We start from the raw sequence: 21,259 nt of genomic DNA, 5'->3' as shown, positions 1-21,259 counted from the left end.
ATACAAAGAACTCAAACAATCAGATTTCAGAAAACCAAATATCCCACTAAAAATGGGCACAGAACTAAACAGATCATTCTCATTTGAGGAATATTGAATGACTAAGAAGCACTTAAAGAAAATTTCAACATCTTTAGTCACTAGGGAAATGCAAATCAAAACAACCCTGAGATTTCTCCTCACACCAGTCAAATTGATAAGATAAAAACTCAGGTGACAGCAGATGATGGCGAGGATGTGAAGAAAGATGAACACTCCTCCATTGCTGGTGGAATTGCAAGCTGGTACAACCACTGTGGAAATCAGTCTGGAGGTTCCTAAGAAAATGGTAAATGATTGTACCTGAGGACTCAGCTATACCACTCCTAGGCATGTATGCAAAATATGCTCCAACATATAACTATGACATTTGCTCTGCTATTTTTATAGCAGCCTTATTTATTATAGTTGGAAGTTGGAAACAACACAGATGTCCCTCAACAGAGGAATGGGTACTGAAAATATGGTACACTTACAATATGGATTAATATTCAGCTACTAAAAACAATGATATCGTGAAACTTAAAGATAAATGGTTGGAACTTGAAAGTATACTGAGTGTGGTAACCCAGGCCTAAATGAACACAGGTTGATAAGTGGATATTAACAAAAAAAAAAAAATAGAGCTCAGATTACCCACAATACAATTCATAGACCCTATAAAACCCAAGAAGAAGGAAGACCTCACCAACCTGTGGATGTTATAGTCCTACTCATAAGTGGAAAGAAAATAATCTCAGGAGGGAGGAGGAGAAAGGGATCTGGGAGGGAGAGAGGAGGGGGAGAGGAAAAGGGATACTGGTTCTGATACATTACTAGATGGGGAAGAAATATGTACTTTCAGGACTATGAAAGGAGAGGTGTAGCAGTTGGGAAGGCATGTGTAGATATTCCCAGATTCCAGGGACCCACTAGACTCCTAGGACCCAACAGAGGGGACATTAGTCGAAATACCCCAGAAAGCTGAGATGGAACCTGTAGAGACCATATCCAGTGGATAGGCATGGCCACTGGTTGAGGGATGGACTCCCTGCCCCCACCTCAAAAATGACAATTCACAATTCCTCATGTTAAAAGAAATTGGAGGGACAAATTGTGCAGCAGAGTCTGAAGGAAACCTCTCTACCTAGGGATCCATCCCATCTGCATACACCAAACCCAGACACTATTGCAGACGCCAAAAAGAGCTTGCTGGCAGGAGCCTTCTATAGCTGCCCCTTGAGGAGCTTCTCAGATTCTGCCCAAAACAGATCCATGCAGCCAAACATCGAACTTAATGCAAGGACCACAGTGGAGGAGTTAGGCCAAGGATTGAAGGACCTGAAGGGGTTTGCAACCCCATAGGAAAAACAGTATTAACTAAACAGGAACCCCAAAGCTCCCAGGGACCAAACTACCAGTTGTACACATGGGGGAACCCTTGACTCCAGAGGGATATATAGAAGAGGATTATCTCATGTGGAATCAATTGGAGGTGAGCCCCTTGGGCCTGTGGAGACTCAATGACCCAGTGTAGGGGAATTCTAGCATGTTATGAAAGGAGTGAGTGGCCGGGGGGTGGGGGGAAGCACACTCATAGATGCAGGAAGTTGGGGAGGGAATGGGGGTTTGTGGAGGGAAAATTGGAAAGGGGATACCATTTGAAATGTAAATAAATAAAATAACCAATAAAATTATGAAAAAAGAAACGTTAATAACAACAAATCCATTCCTAGATAAATAGTTTTATGGTGGTCATAGAACATAGAAAATTATTACAATCATCCGATGTGTATTCTGTAATTGTAAGTTGTTTTTTTTTTGTTTTTTTTTTTGTTTTTGTTTTTTTTTTGTTTGTTTGTTTCCTACACCAGCGCATCTTGGCAGTCAGGAGCCAATGAATACCAAAAGGTCACACCATGAAACAAATCTCACGCAAGAACTGTATTGGGGAGAAGAGAACCAGGTCTCTATCTGAATGCCAAGAAAAAAGCAGTAGACTGTGTAGCGACAGGCTTTCATAGCATTTTGGATATGCACAGTGACTTAAAAGAGGCTTACATTAGCTGGGGAAAAGTACAGCAACTGGAACTATTAGTTGGTGGTTAAGTTTGAAATACTGTTGACTGTTAATTCTGAGTCATGGACACAGGTATTTCCAAGTCTCGGCATTATGGGGCAGTCCTGGGGCATGGTGTTTTTTCATTGGCCCTTTGATCCTCCTACATTAAGATATAGAGTTTATATTTCAGAACAACCTATGAAAATAAACATTTTGTCTAATATAGTTGACGATAACCCATTGCTTTTAAAATAGTGATTACTTTATGATTTTTATCTAATAATACATAATTAATAATAAATAAATAAAACACTAAATTTGCTGCAATCCATGCAGCTAATGACTACAATTTAGTTTGGGCAACTTTTACTTTCTATATTATTATGATTATATGTTTAATCTTATATGGATCTAGTTAGCATTAACTTACAAGTATGGCCACATTCTGATCACTATTACTATAATCCTTTTAAAAAGTAAGTGAAATTCATATAAGATCCAATTTTGTAATAAAGCACTTATTTTTATATCAGTACATGAAAACTAGTTTAAAAGCAGTTGAAAAATAAATTAAATATAGATTTCTTGTCTTTATTAGCATAATATTAACTTTTAAAGAATGAAAGTGATTCAGTGAAACTCAATGCATTTTAAACCAGAAAATTATTCTGTAAAATGGCAATATATACATACCCATTTAAGATTGAAATTTTTATTCAAGGCCAATGAAATGTTTGAAATCACATCAAGCAGTTCTAAAAGTTTTGCAGTTTAACACGGTATACTTATAAAAAATAATTTTCTTTTTTATTGTATATTTCTTTACTTACATTTCAAAGGTTATTCCCCTTCCCAGGTTTAGGTCCATAAGCCCCCATTCCCTCCCCTCCCCCTCCCCTATACGGGTATTCCTCCTATACATCCCCCTTATTGGCCTCCCCATATTCTCCTGCACTGGGGGTCCAACCTTGGCGAGACCAAGGGCTTTCCCTTCCACTGGTGACCCCAAAAGGCTATTCTCTGCTTACATATGCAGTTGGAGCCCTGGGTCAGTCCATGTGTAGTCTTTCGGTAGTGGTTTAGTCCCTGGAAGCTCTGGTTGGTTGGCATTGTTGTTTTTATGGGGTTGCAAGCTCCTTCAACTCTTTCAATACTTCCTCTAATTCCCCCTAAGGGGGTGCTATTCTCAGTTCAGTGATTTGCTGCTAGCATTGACCTCTGTATTGGACATGCTTTGGATGTGTCTCTCAGGAGAGATCTATATCCAGTCCCTTTCCGCATGCATTTTTTAGCTTCATCAATCTTATCTAGTTTTGGTAGCTGTATATATATGGGCCACATGTGGGGCAGGCTCTGAATGGCCATTCCTTGAGTCACTGCTCTAAACTTTTCTTCCATATCCCCTCTTAATGAATATTTCCCCCTTTTAAGAAGGAGTGGGACCATCTGCATTTTGGTTATCCTTCTTCTTGAGCTTCCTGTGGTCTGTAGATTGAGTCTTGGGTAATTTGAGCTTTTTGGTTAATATTTACTTATCAATCAGTGCATACCAAGTATGTTTTTCTGAGACTGAGTAACCACACTCAGGATGATATTTCTAGTTCATTCCATTTGCCTATGAATTTCATGAAGTCATTGTTTTTAATAGCTGAGTAGTACTCCATTGGGTAGATGTACCACATTTTTTTAAATCCATTCCTCTGTTGAAGGGCATCTGGGTTCTTTCCAGCTACTGGCTATTATAAATAAGGCTGCTATGAACATAGTGGAGCATGTGTCTTTATTGTATGTTGGAGCATCTTTTGGGTATGTGCCCAAGAGAGGTATAGCTGCGTCCTCAGGTAGTATAATGTCCAATTTTCTGAGGAAACTCTAGACTGATTTCCAGAGTGGTTGTACCAGTTTGCAATTCCCCCCAAAATGGAGGAGTGTTCCTCTTTCTACACATCCTCGCCAGCATCTGCTGTCACCTGAGTTTTTTGATCTTAGCCATTCTCACTGGTGTGAGGTGGAATCTCAGGGTTGTTTTGATTTGCATTTCACTGATGACTAAGGATGTTCAACATTTCTTTAGGTGCTTTTTGGCCATTTGATAATTCTCAGCTGAGAATGTTTTGTTTAGCTCTGGACCCCATTTTTAATAGGGTGATTTGGCTCTCTCAAGTCTAACTTCTTGAGTTCTTTGTATATTTTGGATATTAGCCCTCTATCAGATGTAGGATTGGTAAAGATCTTTTCCCAATCTGTTGGGTGCTGTTTTATTCTAATGAGAGTGTCTTTTGCTTTACAAAAGCATTGCAGTTTTATAAGGTCCCATTTGTGTTTTGTTCAGGAAATTTTCCCCAGTGCTCATGTGTTTGAGACTCTTCCCCACTTTTTCTTCTATTAATTTGAGTGTATCTGGTTTAATGTGGAGGTCCTTGATCCACTTGGACTTAAGTTTTGTACATGGTGATAAGAATGGTTCGATTTGCATTCTACATGCTGACCTCCAGTTGAAACAGCACCATTTGTTGAAAATGCTATCTTTCTTACATTGGATGGTTTTAGCTCCTTTGTCAAAGATCAAGTGGCTATAGATGCCTGGTTTCATTTCTGGGTCTTCAATTCTGTTCCACTGATCTACCTGCCTGCCTCTGTACCAAACCATACAGTTTTTATGACTATTGCTCTGTAATACTGCTTGAAGTCAGGGATGGTGAATCCCCCAGAATTTCTCTTATTGTTGAGTATAGTTTTCACTACCCTGGGTTTTTGTTATTCCAAATGAATTTGCAAATTGCTCTTTCTATCTCTATAAAGAATCAAGTAGGAATTTTGATGGGGATTGCATCGAATCTGTAGATTGCTTTTGGAAAAATGACCATCTTTACTATATTAATCCTACCAATCCATGAACATGGAAGATCTTTCCATCTTCTGAGATCTTCCTCAATTTCTTTCTTCAGAGATTTGAAGTTCTTGTCATACAGATCTTTCACTTGCTTGGTTAAAGTCACACCGAGATACTTTATGTTATTTGGGACTATTGTGAAGGGTGTCATTTCCTTAGTTTCTTTCTCAGCCTGTTTATCCTTTGAGTAGAGGAAGGCTACTGATTTGTTTGAGTTAATTTTCTAATGTATTTGCATATTTAGTGGCTGAGTTTCAGGAATTTTTAGATTAACTTGAAAAGCACTCAGGGAAAATACACGTCACCCAAAGTATTCATATTTCTTTTCCTCTAATATCCTAACCAGAAAACTCTCTCTTTCATCCTTCTTTTCTCTATATTTGGAACTGTGTAAATTCCCACCTGCAAACTCACAAAGCTTCAGAAACAGACCTGCCCTTTTCCTTTGCAGTGTTGCTGTCCTGAAAGGGACACCTGCCTTTGTCTCCTACTTTCATTTCTTTCTTTTTCTTTCTTTCTTCCTTTTTACGAAGCTGGGACCGAACCCAAGGCCTTGCGCTTGCTTGGCAAGTGCTCTACCACTGAGCTAAATCCCCAACCCCCTACTTTCATTTCTATTATGATCTTCTAGCATCAGAAGGTCTATCCTTCCAGACTTAGGCTTTGGTTGACTATGTATTATATATGTCTGAGTGTCTCTCTTTGTATGTGTAAGTGTGTGTGTTTGTGTGTTTGTGTTCAGGTACATGTGTATACATCTATTATTTTGGAATATAAAATCATACCAAATAATGAAAGTAATTGTACTTCATAATATGACACATGCTACTTATAAGCTTTTTCAAAGACTTACCCTAGTTGATTAGCACTATGTGATACAGTATGATTTCTTTGTTTGGTTCAGTCCATAACACATTCTTCTTTCTCTCCTTCACTTTTTCTATCAATACAGTTAACTTTGTCCTTTCTTTGCATAAGACTCTAATATTTTTGGGTTATGCCTCAGACTTTGTAATATTTTTTAAAATGATATTGATATAGTGAATGTTTGCATCCATTTTTAAGATTTTCTTTTTTTTTCTTTTTGAATCAAATACAGATAAACTTGCTATGTGAAACCACTAAATTCACGTGTTTAATTTAAAGGGACAGATACACCTAGAAAAGACATATCTAACTCACCATAAAAAAATCAATTCTAAATATAGGAGAACTAAAACACCTTCCAAGAACAATGTAAGTTTAAATATTGTACATAAGCAACACATCATTTGGTGTCTATCGATTTTACTGTACCAATAACTTAGGGAAAACACATTAAAATAACTACTATGTAATGTAGTCGTAGTGATAAATAATTTCAAATGTTGTATCAATTGTGTCCAGGATCTTAAAGAAGGCTGTTATAAATAATTGTTTTCTAGATTTTTTAAAATTAAAAAAAAACTGAGCAGAAGTGTTTTAACATTTTACACACGTTTCTATATGTGACTATATCACAGTTTATCAGATTATGACTTTTTATTTAAAAGATTCTTTGAAATATTGTATTTTATCCTTTTAGTAATGAATATCCACTTCTTTCTTCCACATTGTTCAAAACCAATGTGAATCACAGTGAAAGACCTGAAGTCTGTAACCATGAGTCATATCTTTGTGGTATTATTTCTTTTCTTTTTTATTGGATATTTTACTTACATTTTAAATGTTATCCCCTTTCCTTATTCCCCCTCTGGAAACCCCATTCCATACTCCTCCCCGTGCTTCTATGTAGGTGCTCCCCCACCGACCCACCCATTCCTACCCTCCCTGCCCTGGCATTCCCCTACACTGAGGCATTGATCCTTCACAGGACCAAGTACCTCTCCTCCCACTGATAATCGTAGATTTCATGCTTATCTAATGATAATTATTATTGTAGTATTCCCCAAAGATAATAATTTTCTCTATTCCCTCCCAGGAAATATTCAAGTTCCTATTTTCTCTGTAACCTAGAGCGTCCATCATCTCTTTTTACTTATTATGGTTAATGGAGTGTAAAATGATTTTGCATTGGTGAGTCTCATACTATTCTGACTACTAAAAAATGCTTATTGCCCTAAATTTATAAACGTTCTGTGTATTGCCTATGTAAATTCTTCCTTTGCTAATCTACTTTTAGATTTCCTCTTTGTAATTTGGTAGATCATTAAATATTAAAATATTGTTTCTTTCAAGATTTAGAGCCAGAAATATCCCAGTGAGCTAACCCTTTTCTGATTAATTTGTCTATGATTCTCATGGCTGAGGATAAATAGCTTGTTAGTTTATTACTTTTTTTAATGAATTAAAACATTTCATGACCATACAGTTGTTTTGTGTTAAAGGACAAATATTTTTTCTCCTATATCTGTGGAAAAATCAATGCCAATAAAGACAAAAAGACAAGCATCATCATGCTAAGTAGACTTTGTGCATTAACTTAATTTGTAATAATGCCTTTTTTCTAGTTATTATTGGTAAACACTTTCTTAGATTGTTTCCCTAAGTTCTCATTATCAACCAGCTCCATGAAACTATGCTTTAATATGTAATTGTTGCTGAATTTACATATTGAACACAAGTTGACACCTAGGAGGAGGATGTATGATTTATCAAAAATATTTACTGAGGTCAACATAGACCCTGGTGATGCTGTGGTTTATCACTTACTGTTTGAAAAACAGAAAACAGAACTTAGCTGAGAATCATCAGCTCTATGTCACAAAAGAGCCAGTATTTGAGACAGGGTACATGAAGGGAGAAATTTAGAAGGGCAGTTGCAGAAGGCTTTTATACATAGTACTATGGAAAACATGACTTTTCAATTATATCAGATGTCTATTCTGCAAAATTAATTTGGCTCACATTTGATTGCAAATTTGTGTGTGTGTGTGTGTGTGTGTGTGTGTGTGTGTGTGTTTGCACTTATGGGACTTGTGATGATAGCTATTGATGTGTTAGATCCATTAGCAGGAAACTCTGCAAACAGTGACAAAGTGCCAGTAAATCTGTGCCATCACAGAACTCAAACAGAACAACAGTTCATTATAATATTGGATCTTTTGCTCTTTCAATGTGATGTAATCAAAGAATACCATTGGGTTTTCTTTTTTCCATTAGTTATTTCAATGCATTGTATGAGTTAAGACTCTACTTTCAATAAAAGTAAAACCAAATAAAACCAAAACAAACCTGGTTAAAAACCATGTGTTACATTTTTCCCATTCGTATTTAAACTTATAAAACATTAGTTTAAGTTAAATCTTATGAACCAATTATACACTGAAAACACATATACTGTGTATTGTAGTTCACTAAGGCTGCTATGATAGAATATTATAGAGACATAGCTTCCTTGGCTTCATCATACACACTTCAAGATGCAGCCAATCCAAGCCCAAGACATTAGCAGTTCTGCCATATATAAGGTCTCTCCAGTTTTGGGCCATCTTTTGCCTGTGCTAAACTTGTCAACAGTGTTCTGCACTCAGATATTCACCATATACCCAAAGAACCACTCTTCATCTTATCTGAGGATTAGAGTTTCATTGTAAGTGTCCTGAGGGACATGGACAATGCATATATGTTTATATTTATAAAATATAACCATCCAAGCAACTAAGACTCTTTATAATAATAATGTTTATTAAATAAATCAAAATTTCTATGAAGATTACACGATTGAAACCCATACATATAAAAAGCACAAATATAAATATGTTATTACTTTTTCATACTTTTGTATTCACTCTTTACTCTTTTAATTTTAAATTTTTAAATTTTATTTATTTTTATTTCATATTTTTGGTATTTCTTTATTTACATTTCAAATGCTATTCCCTTTCCCAGTTTCCTGTCCATAAGTCCCCTATCCCCTCCACATCTACTTCTTTTGTAAGGGTGTTCCACTCCCCATTCACCAGCCTTATTGCCCCCCATGACATTCCCTTGCCCTGGGGGTCTAACTTGACAGAACCAAGGACTTTCCTTCCATTGGTGCCCAACAAGGCCAGCCTCTGCTACATATGCAGTTGGAGCCATGGGTCAGTCCATGTATGGTCTTTGGGTAGTGGGTTAGTACCTGGAAGCTCTGGTTGGTTGGCATTGTTGTTCTTATGGGGTTGCAAGCCCCTTGAGCTCTTTCAATCCTTTCTCTAATTCATCCAACAGGTTTCTTGTTCTCAGTTCAGTAGTTTGCTGCTAGCATTCGCCCTGTATTTGACATGCTCTGGCTGTGTCTCTCAGCAGACATCTATATCTGGTTCCTGTCAGCATGCACTTCTTAGCTTCATCAATTTGATCTAGTTTTGGTGGCTGTATATGTATGGGCCACATGTGGGGCAGGCTCTGAATGGCCATTCCTTCAGTCTCTGCTGTAAACTTTACCTTCATAGCCCCTCCTATTGATATTCTTGTCCCCCCTTTTAAGGAGTGAAGCATCTGCATTTTGATCATCATTATTCTTGAACTTCATGTGGTTTGTGGGTTGTATCTTTGGTAATTCAATCTTTTGGGCTAATATCCACCTCTCAGTGAGTGTGTAATATGTGCATTTTTTTTTGCGATTGGGTTACCTCACTCAGGATGATATTTTCTAGTTTAATCCATTTGCCTATGGATTTCATGAAGTCATTGTTTTGATAGCTGAGTAGTACTCCATTGTGTAGATGTACCACATTTTCTGTATCCATTCCTCTGTTGAAGGGCATCTGGGTTCTTTCCAGCATCTGGCTATTATAAATTAGGATGCTATAAACATCCTTGTTGTATGCTGGAGCATCTTTTGGGTATATGCCCAGGAAAGTTGTAGCTGGATCCTCAGGTAATGAATGTCCAATTTTCGGAGAAAACTTCAGACTGACTTCCAGAGTGGTTGTATTAGTTTGCAATCCCACCAACAATGGAGGAGTATTCTTCTTTCTCCATTTCCTTGTTAACATCTGCTGTCATCTGTGATTTTTATATTTCTTAGTCATTCTGAATGGTGTGAGGTGGGATCTCAGGGTTGTTTTGATTTACGTTTCCCCGATGACTAAGGATGTTGAACATTTCTTTAGGTACTTCTCAGCCATTCAGTATTCCTCAGCTGATAATTCTTTGTTTAGCTCTGTACTCCATTTTTAATAGGGTTATTTGGCTCCCTGTAGTCTAACTTCTTGAGTTCTTTGTATATTTAGATATTAGCCTTCTATCAGATGTAGGATCGGTAAAGATCTTTTCCCAATCTGTTAGTCACTCTTAACTCTTAGTTCAGGTTTTATATAATAGAGCTGCACATATCTGTGTCATATAGACAAGAGATCAAGGAAATCTGTTAAGATGATACTAACACAGATAAGTTATTTTCTCTCCCAAGAATATACAGAGATTGCTGTTCAAAGAAATTTAAACGTTTTTCATCTAGAATTTTTAGTTTTGTTGAGTATAGGCTTTTATAGTTGGATCTGATGAATTTTTTAATTCCTCCATTTCTGTTGTTATGTCTCCTCTTTCACCTTTGAATGCATACCATATGTGTTTTTCTGTGATTGTGTTACCTCACTCAGGATGATATTTTCTACTTTCATCCATTTGCCTATGAATTTCATGATGTCATGGTTTTTGATAGCTGAATAGTACTCCAATGTATAAATATAACACATTTTTTGTATCAATTCCTCTGTTGAAGGGAATCTAGGTTCTTTCAGCTTCTGGCTACTATAAAATGGTTGCTATGAACACAGTGAAACATGTCTCTTTGTTGTATGTTGAAGTATCACTTGGGTATATGCCCAGGAGTAGTATAGCTGGGTCCTCAGTTAGTAATATATCCAATTTTCTGAGGAACCTCCAGATTCATTTCCAGAGTGGTCATACTAGCTTGCAATCACACCATTTCTCTACATCCTCCCCAGCATCTGCTGTTTCCTGAGTTTGTTTTTATTTGTTTATTTATTTATTTATTTATTTATTTATTTATTTATTTATTTTAAATCTTAGCGATTCTGAATGGTGTGAGGTGGAATCTCAGGGTTGTTTTGATTTGCATTTCACTGATGACTAAGGATATGAACATTTCTTTAGGTATTTCTCAGCCATTTATTACTCCTCAGCTGATAATTCTTTGTTTAGCTCTGTACCCCATTATTTAATAGGGTTATTTAGCTCCCTGGAGTCTACCTTCTTGAGTTCTTTGTATATATTGGATATTAGCCCTTGATTGAAAGTAGGATTAGTAAAGATCTCACAATTTGTTGGTTGCCATTTTGTCCTAATGAAAGTGTCCTTAACCTTATAGAAGCTTTGCAGTTTTATAAGGTCCCATTTGTTCTTTCTTGATTCGAGAGCAAAAGCCATTTGTGTTTTGTTCAGGAAATTTTCCCCAGTGTCCATGTATTCTCAGTTCTTCCCCTGTTTTTATTCTATTAGTTTGAATGTATCTGATTTTATGAGGAGATCCTTAATCCACTTAGTATTAAGCTTTGTACAGGGTGATAAGAATCAATCGATTTACATTCTTCTACATGCTGACTTCCAGTTGAACCAGCACCATTTGTTGAAAATGCTATCTTTTTTCCACTAGATGGTTTTAGCTCCTTTGTCAAGGATCAAGTGACCATAGATGTGTGGGTTCATTTCTAGGTCTTCAATTCTATTCTACTGATTTACCTGCCTGTCTCTGTGCCAATACCATACAGTTTTTATCACAACTGCTCAGTAATACTGCTTGAGGTCAGGGAGGGTGATTTCCCCAGCTGTTCTTTTATTGCAGAGGATAGTTTTTGCTATACTTGGTCTTTTGTTATAACAGATGAATTTTCAAATTGCTCTTTCTAACTCTATGAAGAATTGAGTAAGAATTTTGATGGGTATTTCCTGGAATATGTAGATTGCTTTTGGCAAAATGGCCATTTTTTTATTTTATTTTTTTTTATTATTTTTTTTTTTACTAACTTGAGTATTTCTTATATACATTTCGAGTGTTATTCCCTTTCCCGGTTTCCGGGCAAACATCCCCCTCCCCCCTCCCCTTCCTTATGGGTGTTCCCTTCCCAACCCTCCCCCCATTGCCGCCCTCCCCCCATAGACTAGTTCACTGGGGATTCAGTCTTAGCAGGACCCAGGGCTTCCCCTTCCACTGGTGCTCTTACTAGGATATTCATTGCTACCTATGGGGTCAGAGTCCAGGGTCAGTCCATGTATAGTCTTTAGGTAGTGGCTTAGTCCCTGGAAGCTCTGGTTGCTTGGAACTGGAAAATATCATCCTGAGTGAACTAACCCAATCACAGAAAGACATACATGGTATGCACTCATTGATAAGTGGCTATTAGCCCAAATGCTTGAATTACCCTAGATCCCTAGAACAAACGAAACTCAAGACGGATGATCAAAATGTGAATGCTTCACTCCTTCTTTAAATGAGGAAAAAAAATGGCCATTTTTACTATATCAATCCTACCAACCTATGAACATGGGAGGTCTTAACATCTTTTGAGATCTTCTTCAATTTGTTTCTTCAGAGACTTAAAGTTCTTGTCATATTTGTGTCTATTGTGAAGGCTGTCATCTCCCTAATTTCTTTCTCAGTCTGTTGATCCTTTTTGTAGAGAAAAACTACTGATTCCTTTGAGTTAATTTTACATCCAACCACTTTGATGAAATTGTTTATAAGATTTAGGAGTTCTCTGGTGAAATTTTTGGTATCACTTAAGTATACTATCATATCATCTGCAAATAGTGGTTTACTTCTTCTTTACCAATTCCCTTTAACCTCCTTTTGTTGTCTGATTGCTCTGACTAGGACTTTGAGTACTATATTTAATAAGTAGGGAGAGAGTGGGAAGCCTTGTTTAGTCCCTGATTTTGGTGGGATTGTTTCAAATTTCTCTCCATTTAGTTTGATATTGGCTACTGGTTTGCTGTATATTGCTTTTACTATGTTTAGATATGGGCCTTGAATTCTAGATCTTTACAATTCTTTTATCATGAAGGCAGGTGTGTTGAACTTTGTCAAATGCTTTCTTAGCATCTAATGAGATGATTACATGTTTTTTTTTACTTCATTTTGTTTACATAGCTGATTGATGGATTTCAGAATACTGAATCATCTCTGCATCCATGGAATGAAGCCTACATGATCATGGTGGATGATTGTTTTGATGTCTTCTTGGATTCTGTATGTAAGAATGTTACTGAGTATTTTTGCGTCGATATTCATAAGGGAAATTAGTTTGAAGTTTTCTTTATTTGTTGCATCTTTGTGTGGTTTAGGTATAAGTGTAATTATAGCTTCATATAAGGCATTTTGGGAGTGTTCCTTCTGTTTCTTCTTTGTGGAATAATTTGTACAGTATTGGTATGAGGTCTTCTATGAAAGTCTGCCAGAATTCTGCATTAAACCCATCTTTTCCTTGCCATTTTTTGGTTGCGAGACTTTTTAGTGTTTGCTTTTATTTCTTTAGTAGTTATGGCACTGTTTTGATGTTTTATCTGATCCAGATTTTGCAGGTTGTTTTTTTTTTTTTGAATATAGACTTTTGTACAAGGATCTGATGATTTTTTGAACTTCCTCAGAGTCTGTTGCTATGTCTCTCTTTTCACTTCTGATTTTGTTATTCTGGATACTTTGTGCCCTTTGGTTAGTCTGGCTAAGAGTTTATCTATCTTGTTGATTTTCTCAAAGAACCAGCTTTTGGTTCCGTTGATTCTTTGTATAGTCCTTTTTGTTTGTACTTGGTTAATTTCAGCCCTGAGTTTGATTATTTCCTGCCTTCTATTCCTCTTGGTTGTATTAGCATCTTTTTGTTCTAGAGCTTTAATGTGTCCTGTCAAATACTAATATATACTCTCTCCAACTTCTTTTTGGAGGCACTCAGAGCTGTAAGTTTTCCTCATAGCACTACTTTCATTTTGTGCCATAAGTTTGGATATGTTGTGTTATTTTCATTAAATTCTAAAAAGTCTTTAATTTCTTTATTTCTTCATTGCCCAAGTTATCATCAAGTAGAGCATTGTTCAATCTCCATATATATGGGTTTTCTGTCCTTATTGTTGTTATTGAAGAACAGTCTTAGTCCACGGTGATCTGATAGGATGCATGGGATAATGTCAGTCTTCTTGTATTTGTTGAGGTCTTTTCTTTGACTGAATATATGGTAAATTTTGGAGAAGGTACCATGAGGTGCTGAGAAGAAGGCATGTTCTTTTCTTTTAGATGAAATGTTCTAAAGATGTCTGTTAAATCCATTTGGTTCATAACTTCTGTTAGTTTCTCTATGTCTCTGTTTAGTTTCTGTTTCCACAATATGTCCATTGATGAGAGTGGAGTGTTCAAATCTCCTGCCATTATTGTCTGAGGTGAAATGTGTACTTTGAGCTTTAGTAAGGTTTATTTTATAAATGTAGGTAGCCATGCATTTAGAGCGTAGATATTCTGGATTGAGAGTTCATCTGGTGAGTATTTCCTTTGATGAATATAAAGTGTCTGTCCTTATCATTTTTTATAATTTTTAGTTGATATTCCATATTAGAATGGCTACTCCAGCTTGTTTCTTGGTACCATTTGCTTGAAAATTTGTTTTACGGCCTTTTATTCTGAGGTAGTGTCTGTTTTTGTCATTGAGGTGCATTTTCTGCATACAGCAAAATGCTGGGCCCTTTTTAAGTATCCAGTCTGTTAGTCTATGTCTTTTTAATGGGGAATTGAGTCCACTGATGTTAAGATATATTTAGAAATAGTGATTGTTGTTTCCTGTTATTTTTGTTGTTAGAGGTGGAATAATGTTTGAGTGACCCTTTTCCTTTGGTTTTGTTGCAAGATTACTTTTTGCTTTTTCTAGGTTGTTGCTACCCTCTTTGTATTGGAGTTTTCCATCTCTTATCCTTTGTAGGGCTGGATTTGTAGAAAGATATTGCATAAATTTGGTTTTGTCATGGAATATCTTGTTTTTTTTCAATCTATGGTAATATAGAGTTTTGCTGGATATAGTATTCTAGACTGACATTTGTGTTCTCTTAGGGTCTGTATGACATCCACCAAGAATCTTCTGGCTTTCATTGCCTCTGGTGAGAAGTCTGGTGTAATTTTGATAGGTATGCCTTTATATATTACTTGACCCTTTTCCTTTACTGCTTTTAATATTCTTTCTATTTTTGTGCTTTTGGTATTTTATCTATTATGAGACAGGAAGAATTTCTTTTCTGGTACAATCTATTTGGAGTTCTGTAGGCTTCTTTTATGTTTATAGGCATCTCTTTCTCTAGGTTAGGGAAGTTTTCTTCTATAATATTATTGAAGATATTTACTGGCCCTTTAATTTGGGAGTCTTCGCTCTCTTTTATACCTGTTATCCTTAGGTTTGATTTTTCTCATTGTGTCTTGGATTTCCTGAATGTTTAGATTTAGGTAATTTTGGGTTTTCCATCATCTTTGATGGCTGTGCTGATGTTTTCTGTGGTATCTTCTGCCTCTGAGATTCTCTTTTCTATCTCTTGTATTTTGTTGGTGTTGTTTGTGTCTTGGACTCCTGATCTCTTTCTTATGTTTTCTATCTTCAATGTTGTCTCCCTTTGTTTCTTTATTGTTTCTATTTCGATTTTTAAATCCTGGATAGTTTTGTTCAATACCTTCACCTGTTTTTTTTTTTTTTTTTTTTTGTGTGTGTGTGTGTGTGTGTGTGTGTGTGTGTGTGTGTTTTCCTGTAATTCTTTAAGGGATTTTTGTGTTTTCTCTTTAAGGACTTCAACTTGTTTACCTGTATTGTTCTGGATTTCTTTACGGGAGTTATGTCCTTATTAATCACCTCTATCACCATCATGAGATGTGATTTTAAATCCAAGTCTTGTGTTTCCTGTGTGTTGTGATATCCAGTATTTGCTTTGGGTGGAGAACTAGACTCTGATGATGCCAAGTAGTCTTGGTTTCTGTTGCTTAGGTTCCTGTGCTTGCCTCTAGCCATCAGGTTGTTTTTGCTGTTAGTTTGTCTTGCCGTCTCTGACAGTGGCTTGACCCTCCTGTATGCCTTTGTGTCAGCACTCCTACAGACCTGTTTTCTTTCAGCTGGATCTGGTCACAGAAGAGTGGGTCTTACCTCTGCTCTCAGATGTGTCAGCACTCCAAAGGACTAGGCTTAGGTTCAAGCAGAAACTGGAAGATTCCTGCTCCTGACTGTTCCTAGGATCCCATATCCAGAGGGCACTAGGCAGGCTCCTTTTCGGGCCAGTTATGTAAGCAGGAGGGGTGGTCTCCCCTGAGCTCTCAGGATTTTCAGCACTTCTGAGAGTTTAGCTCTTTCCCCCAAGGGATTTGGTTATAAAGAGCTGTAGGAGCAGTTCATCTCAGGGAGGCGGCAGAAACCAGAAGTGTCCTGTCCCAGATGATTTCTGCCTATGTGTCTTCTGAGGCCACCGGCAGGGTCACTTGGAACAGATGGGTTGGTCTTACCTCAGCTCTCAGGGTTAAAAGTTTTTTATGTTGTGAATTTTCTTTGACAGTTGTGCTATTTTCTTCTACAGTATTTTCTACATCTGAGATTATCTCTTCTATCTCTTATATTATGCTGGTGGTACTTACATCTGTAATTTCTGACATCTTTCCTAGGTTTTCCATTTCCAGCTTTGCCTCCTTTGTGTTTTCTTTATTGTTTGTATTTCTACTTTTAGGTCTTAGACTCCTTTATGCAATTCCTTCACCTGTTTCATTGTGTTTTCCTGTACTTTTTTAAGGAATATTTTCTTTCCTCCTTTAAGTGCTTCTACCTGTTTACCTGTGTTTTCCTGTATTTTTTCAGTGAGTTATTTATATCCTCCTTAAAGGACTCTATTATCTTTGTGAGATAGGATTTTAGGTCAGCTTCCCGATATTCAGGTGTGTTGGTGTATTCAATGCTTGCTGTGATGAAAGAACTATATTGTGATGATACCCAAGTATTTTAGCTTCTGTTGCTTATAGTCTTGTGATTGCCTCTCATCATCTGGCTTGCTGGTCTGGATGATTCTGTCTGTAGTGTGCCTCTTTTGTTCCTGGGTTGCAACAGGTCTCCCAGTAGGACTGCAGCCCTGGCTGTAGCAGACCTCCTGTGAGGCCTTCCAACTGGAAGGTATTAGGAAAGGTAGAGAAGCTGCTGATTTGTTGCTCTGGCTGTAGTACATCTCCTGGGAGGCCTTCAGACTGTTGGATTTTCAGAGGAGTAGTCAACCGTTGTCCTATGTGAGTCTTTGGGGTGGGGGTTGAGGGGTGTCAATGTACTGTGGTTTCTGTTTCCTTCTGTGCAGCCATACTCCAAGGAGGTTTTCAGTCTTTTGGGTCAGTTATGCTTTATGCCACAGAGGCCCAGGGAGGTCTTCAGACTGTGGTGTCCATTGTCCTGTTGCTCTGTGTATAGAGGAAATCCTGGGATGCCTTCAACCTGTCATGACCTGGGTGCAGTGGATTTCCTGAGATTTCTCCAGCTGTGGTGTCAGATGCCCTGGGTACTGCAGATCTCCTGGAATGCCTCAGGATGTGGTATCAACTGCCCTGAGTGCAATGGTTCTTCTGCTATGTCTCATGATATGATGTCAAATGTTCTGAGTGCAGTGGATCCTCTATGCCTCAGGAGCTAACTAACTACCAGTGTGTCGCAGCAGAAAGGACCAGGCAGGATGTGATTGGTATTTGGTGGGTGGGAGATTTGGGGGAATGGTGGGTCTCCAAGTCCACTGGGGTCCCAATGGTAGCTGTGGGACTTCAGAGGGGCAGTTCTTACCAAATGCTGTGAGTGCAGCAAATCCAGTGGTATGCCTCAGGATATAGTGTTTTCCAGGGAGCAGATGAACTAGCAGTCTGTCCTAGCAGAAACGACCAGGCAGAAGGTTAGTATTTATTTCAAGTATATTACAATTATTTTTAAAAAATACATTGTTTGAAAGTAAAAGCTAATGATGAAATTTAAAGAAAAACAGCAGTACCACAGACTAACTACCTGAGTTAACATTTGTTAAGACTACAAATCTCTTTAAATTAGACTACACAAATATACAAGTTCCTGAGAGATCAAAATATTAAGGAAATAAAATCATATAATATCAATGGATAGAGTATTAAATTGGAAAATTTAAATGTTTAGAAGGGAAAGTTATTATCCCAAATAGCAAAGTATGTGACTGCTACATACTAAATATAAATTCCCACAAATATAATTTAGAATAATTATACATTCTTAAGGGAGACCTCTAAGAAAACAGACAAGTGAAAAATAGAAACAGAAACAGACACAAGAAAGACTTTAATTTTCACAGATTAATGAACTCATAAATGATAAAATTACCAAATTTTAATGTAAAAATATTTTCCAATGTAACATACAATTCTCAGAAAGCCATGTGACAACTGTATCAAAATAATATGTAGCAAAATGTATTCCCAGAGGATGAGATGATAAGTAAAGGGGCAGGAAATAATTCCTGAACAAATAATGGGTGAAAACTTTCCAATTTTATTTTGCCAGACAGGAAAGATGTTTTTGAACTAATACATTTAGGATAATGTACACAATTTGCATTTTGGTCACAACAATTAAAAGGTGTATACATGGTCAAAGCACAATGCAATGTGTAAGCACTGCATAGTTAATATCTTAAATTTTCTAAATTATTTCAGGAAGCTAAATGCTGCAGCAAAGGGGCCTTTTGCTGACATAATGTAATTTATAATTGAAGCAAGGATCACATTACAGTATGCTAATGATAATGGCGATATATGTTGTTATCTAAGAGTGTGTCTTTTCTGGAAAGAAGAAATACAAGATACATCTCTCTACCCATAGAAGAGAGACAACAAACAAGACAAGAGCAAGATTCTTTGAAAACAGGCTATATAACAGCAACGAGTTTATTGATAGTCTTAAAGGATCCTGACTAACTTATGCAAAGCTCACTATGAAAAGGTCTCATCCAAGCTAATGGTCTACCTCATGGACTTTACTATTTCCAAGATTATGTCTATGACTGGACATGACTGAAATTTCAGGTTTAGTGTGGAGAGGATTTTATGAAGATCATGTGACTCTTCAGAGGAAATGTGAACATGTTTATCGCCATAGCTAATATTGGCTAATTTTTTTTTGCTTTGTTTCTGTGATAAAACATCATGGCATAAGTGATTTTTAAGTTTATTTGGGCTTATAGTTCCAGAGAGAGAATCCAAATGATAGAGAAAGAATGGAAGCAGGGATCCAGAAGAAAAGCTGAAATAGCATATCATTAATTTCAAATACAAGCATAGACAGTGAACTGGAAATGTGGCATGACAATAAATGTCAAATCCCCCATGCACTGGCCCACTTTCTCTGTCACAGGAGCACCTTATAAAATGTTCATAATCTTACTAATTAGTGCCACCAATCAGGGTGTTCAAGTATTCAAACACGTGAGGTTATGGAGAATATTACTCATTCAAACCATCAAATCTGCTCTATCTGTCAGTGTGTTTAATGGTGATGGCTGTAATCAAATCCTTGGTGAGGTCACCATGGTCATTATGTCCTATCATGGTGTTGGTCATTTCAAACCATGAAGAAACAGTTGCACCATAGATGCTTCTGATTTAAAGTCATTCTGATAGAATAGATTGACAGTGACAGCGATAGTACTGAAGCATACTGTTTACTAGGCACATTTCTCATTTTCACTTTAATATAGGAAAATAAAATCTTCCTTGTCATTTTTAAAAGAAAAACCAAGAAAAGGCAAAATCCTTAGATTTCAGTATGGACTAGAATATTCACATTTCTCAAACATCAAATTCTTCCAATTTTATCACTAAGAGAAAAATATTGTAAGAAAACTGTATAACAGCTAAAGAAGAAATCTCAAAGTTGACGGGAATATTTTTTTGTAAGCCATGAAACCTCATTGCTTGGTTTGTGGCCAACAGTAAAACTGAGGCAAGCATTTAAAGTTGTATTTTATAATAGACACTAAAGTTTAACAAATTAATTATGTAATCAATATTAGTGTTCAATTTTTACTTGTAATTAATTGGTCCCATATATGGGACTGTTTAGAAGAACTGTTTGGTGTGTTATTAATCATTATCTTCATAAAATTGTCAATGATATTGATAGAATAATTGAATGACACAACTAGTAACAATGGGTCTTATAAACTAAAGCTTTTAAATGAGGGAACATAAACAATGAAACAGAGGGAAAAGTTTTTCTTTCAAAAAATGAAACTCAGCAACAATATAAACAAACCACTCTTCTGCTTTTAATCTAATGGCTTATATCAAACAATAAGTTTTATTGCATATCCATAAATGAGATGGTTTCATAAAGAAAAATCCCCATGTGCTATTAACACAGCTGGACCAGTTTGGCTTCTCCCAAATCTCAGTTGTAGCTCTGGAACCACATTCTCGTGAATCACATTCTCTGAGATGGGATTTCTTTAACAAGTCTCAAATCCTTTCCTGAAAAATCAGAAACGTAAATGTCTGGCAAAAATGTTTAAAATCCATGCTGTGATTCACTAAATGCCAGAAGTAAATGTGTTATTCACATAATATTTACTGATTTCCCAGATTTTCAAACCAATGAACTACATGCTGAGCAAAAAGAACAAAACCACAACTAGGTAGTAGAAGAAAATGTTGAATAAAATATTATATTTTGGCTCTGAAAGAGAAGCTGTAGAAAATTTCCATATTTGTAGGCTATGGTATAACTGACATACACATGTCTATCATGCTAAATACATGGAATTAATTTCCAGCACAGAAAGGTGAACAAACCAATAGCAAAATCTTATATATTCAAATCAAAGCGAGGTTTATTATATCAAATAAAAAGGTTTATTACATATGCAATATTATTATCTTTTTTTTCATTTCAGATACTGTTTTAGGGTTCTATGTTCAACTAAATCATTTATTCTTTGGCCCTACTCTGTTCCTAATCATGTTTACAAACTGTAGACTAGAATTTGGGGACTTTGTTGTATGATCAAATAATATAACCATTTCATTAGTCCAAATTATGTCAGAATAAAAAGGTATCATAACTGACCAGAGGATTCGAAGCTATTAAATGAAAAGACATGTAATTACTCCTCCTATTACTCTGCCTCCCTTCTTTTAACATTAGTTTAGTTTTATGAACCAACAAAATGATAATAATTTTTTTTAAAAATTAGTTAACTTCTTTCCATATTAAAACATTAAATTCATAATTTTCCACTGAGGGTGCAGTAAAGGATAATTAAAAAATAAATTTAATAACCACACTTATTTATTTTTCTCACATTCA

Source organism: Rattus norvegicus, chromosome 7 (assembly GCF_021556685.1).
Source record: "Rattus norvegicus strain SHRSP/BbbUtx chromosome 7, alternate assembly SHRSP_T2T, whole genome shotgun sequence".
Classification (NCBI taxonomy): Eukaryota; Metazoa; Chordata; class Mammalia; order Rodentia; family Muridae; genus Rattus; species Rattus norvegicus.
This window is presented reverse-complemented; position numbering follows the sequence as displayed.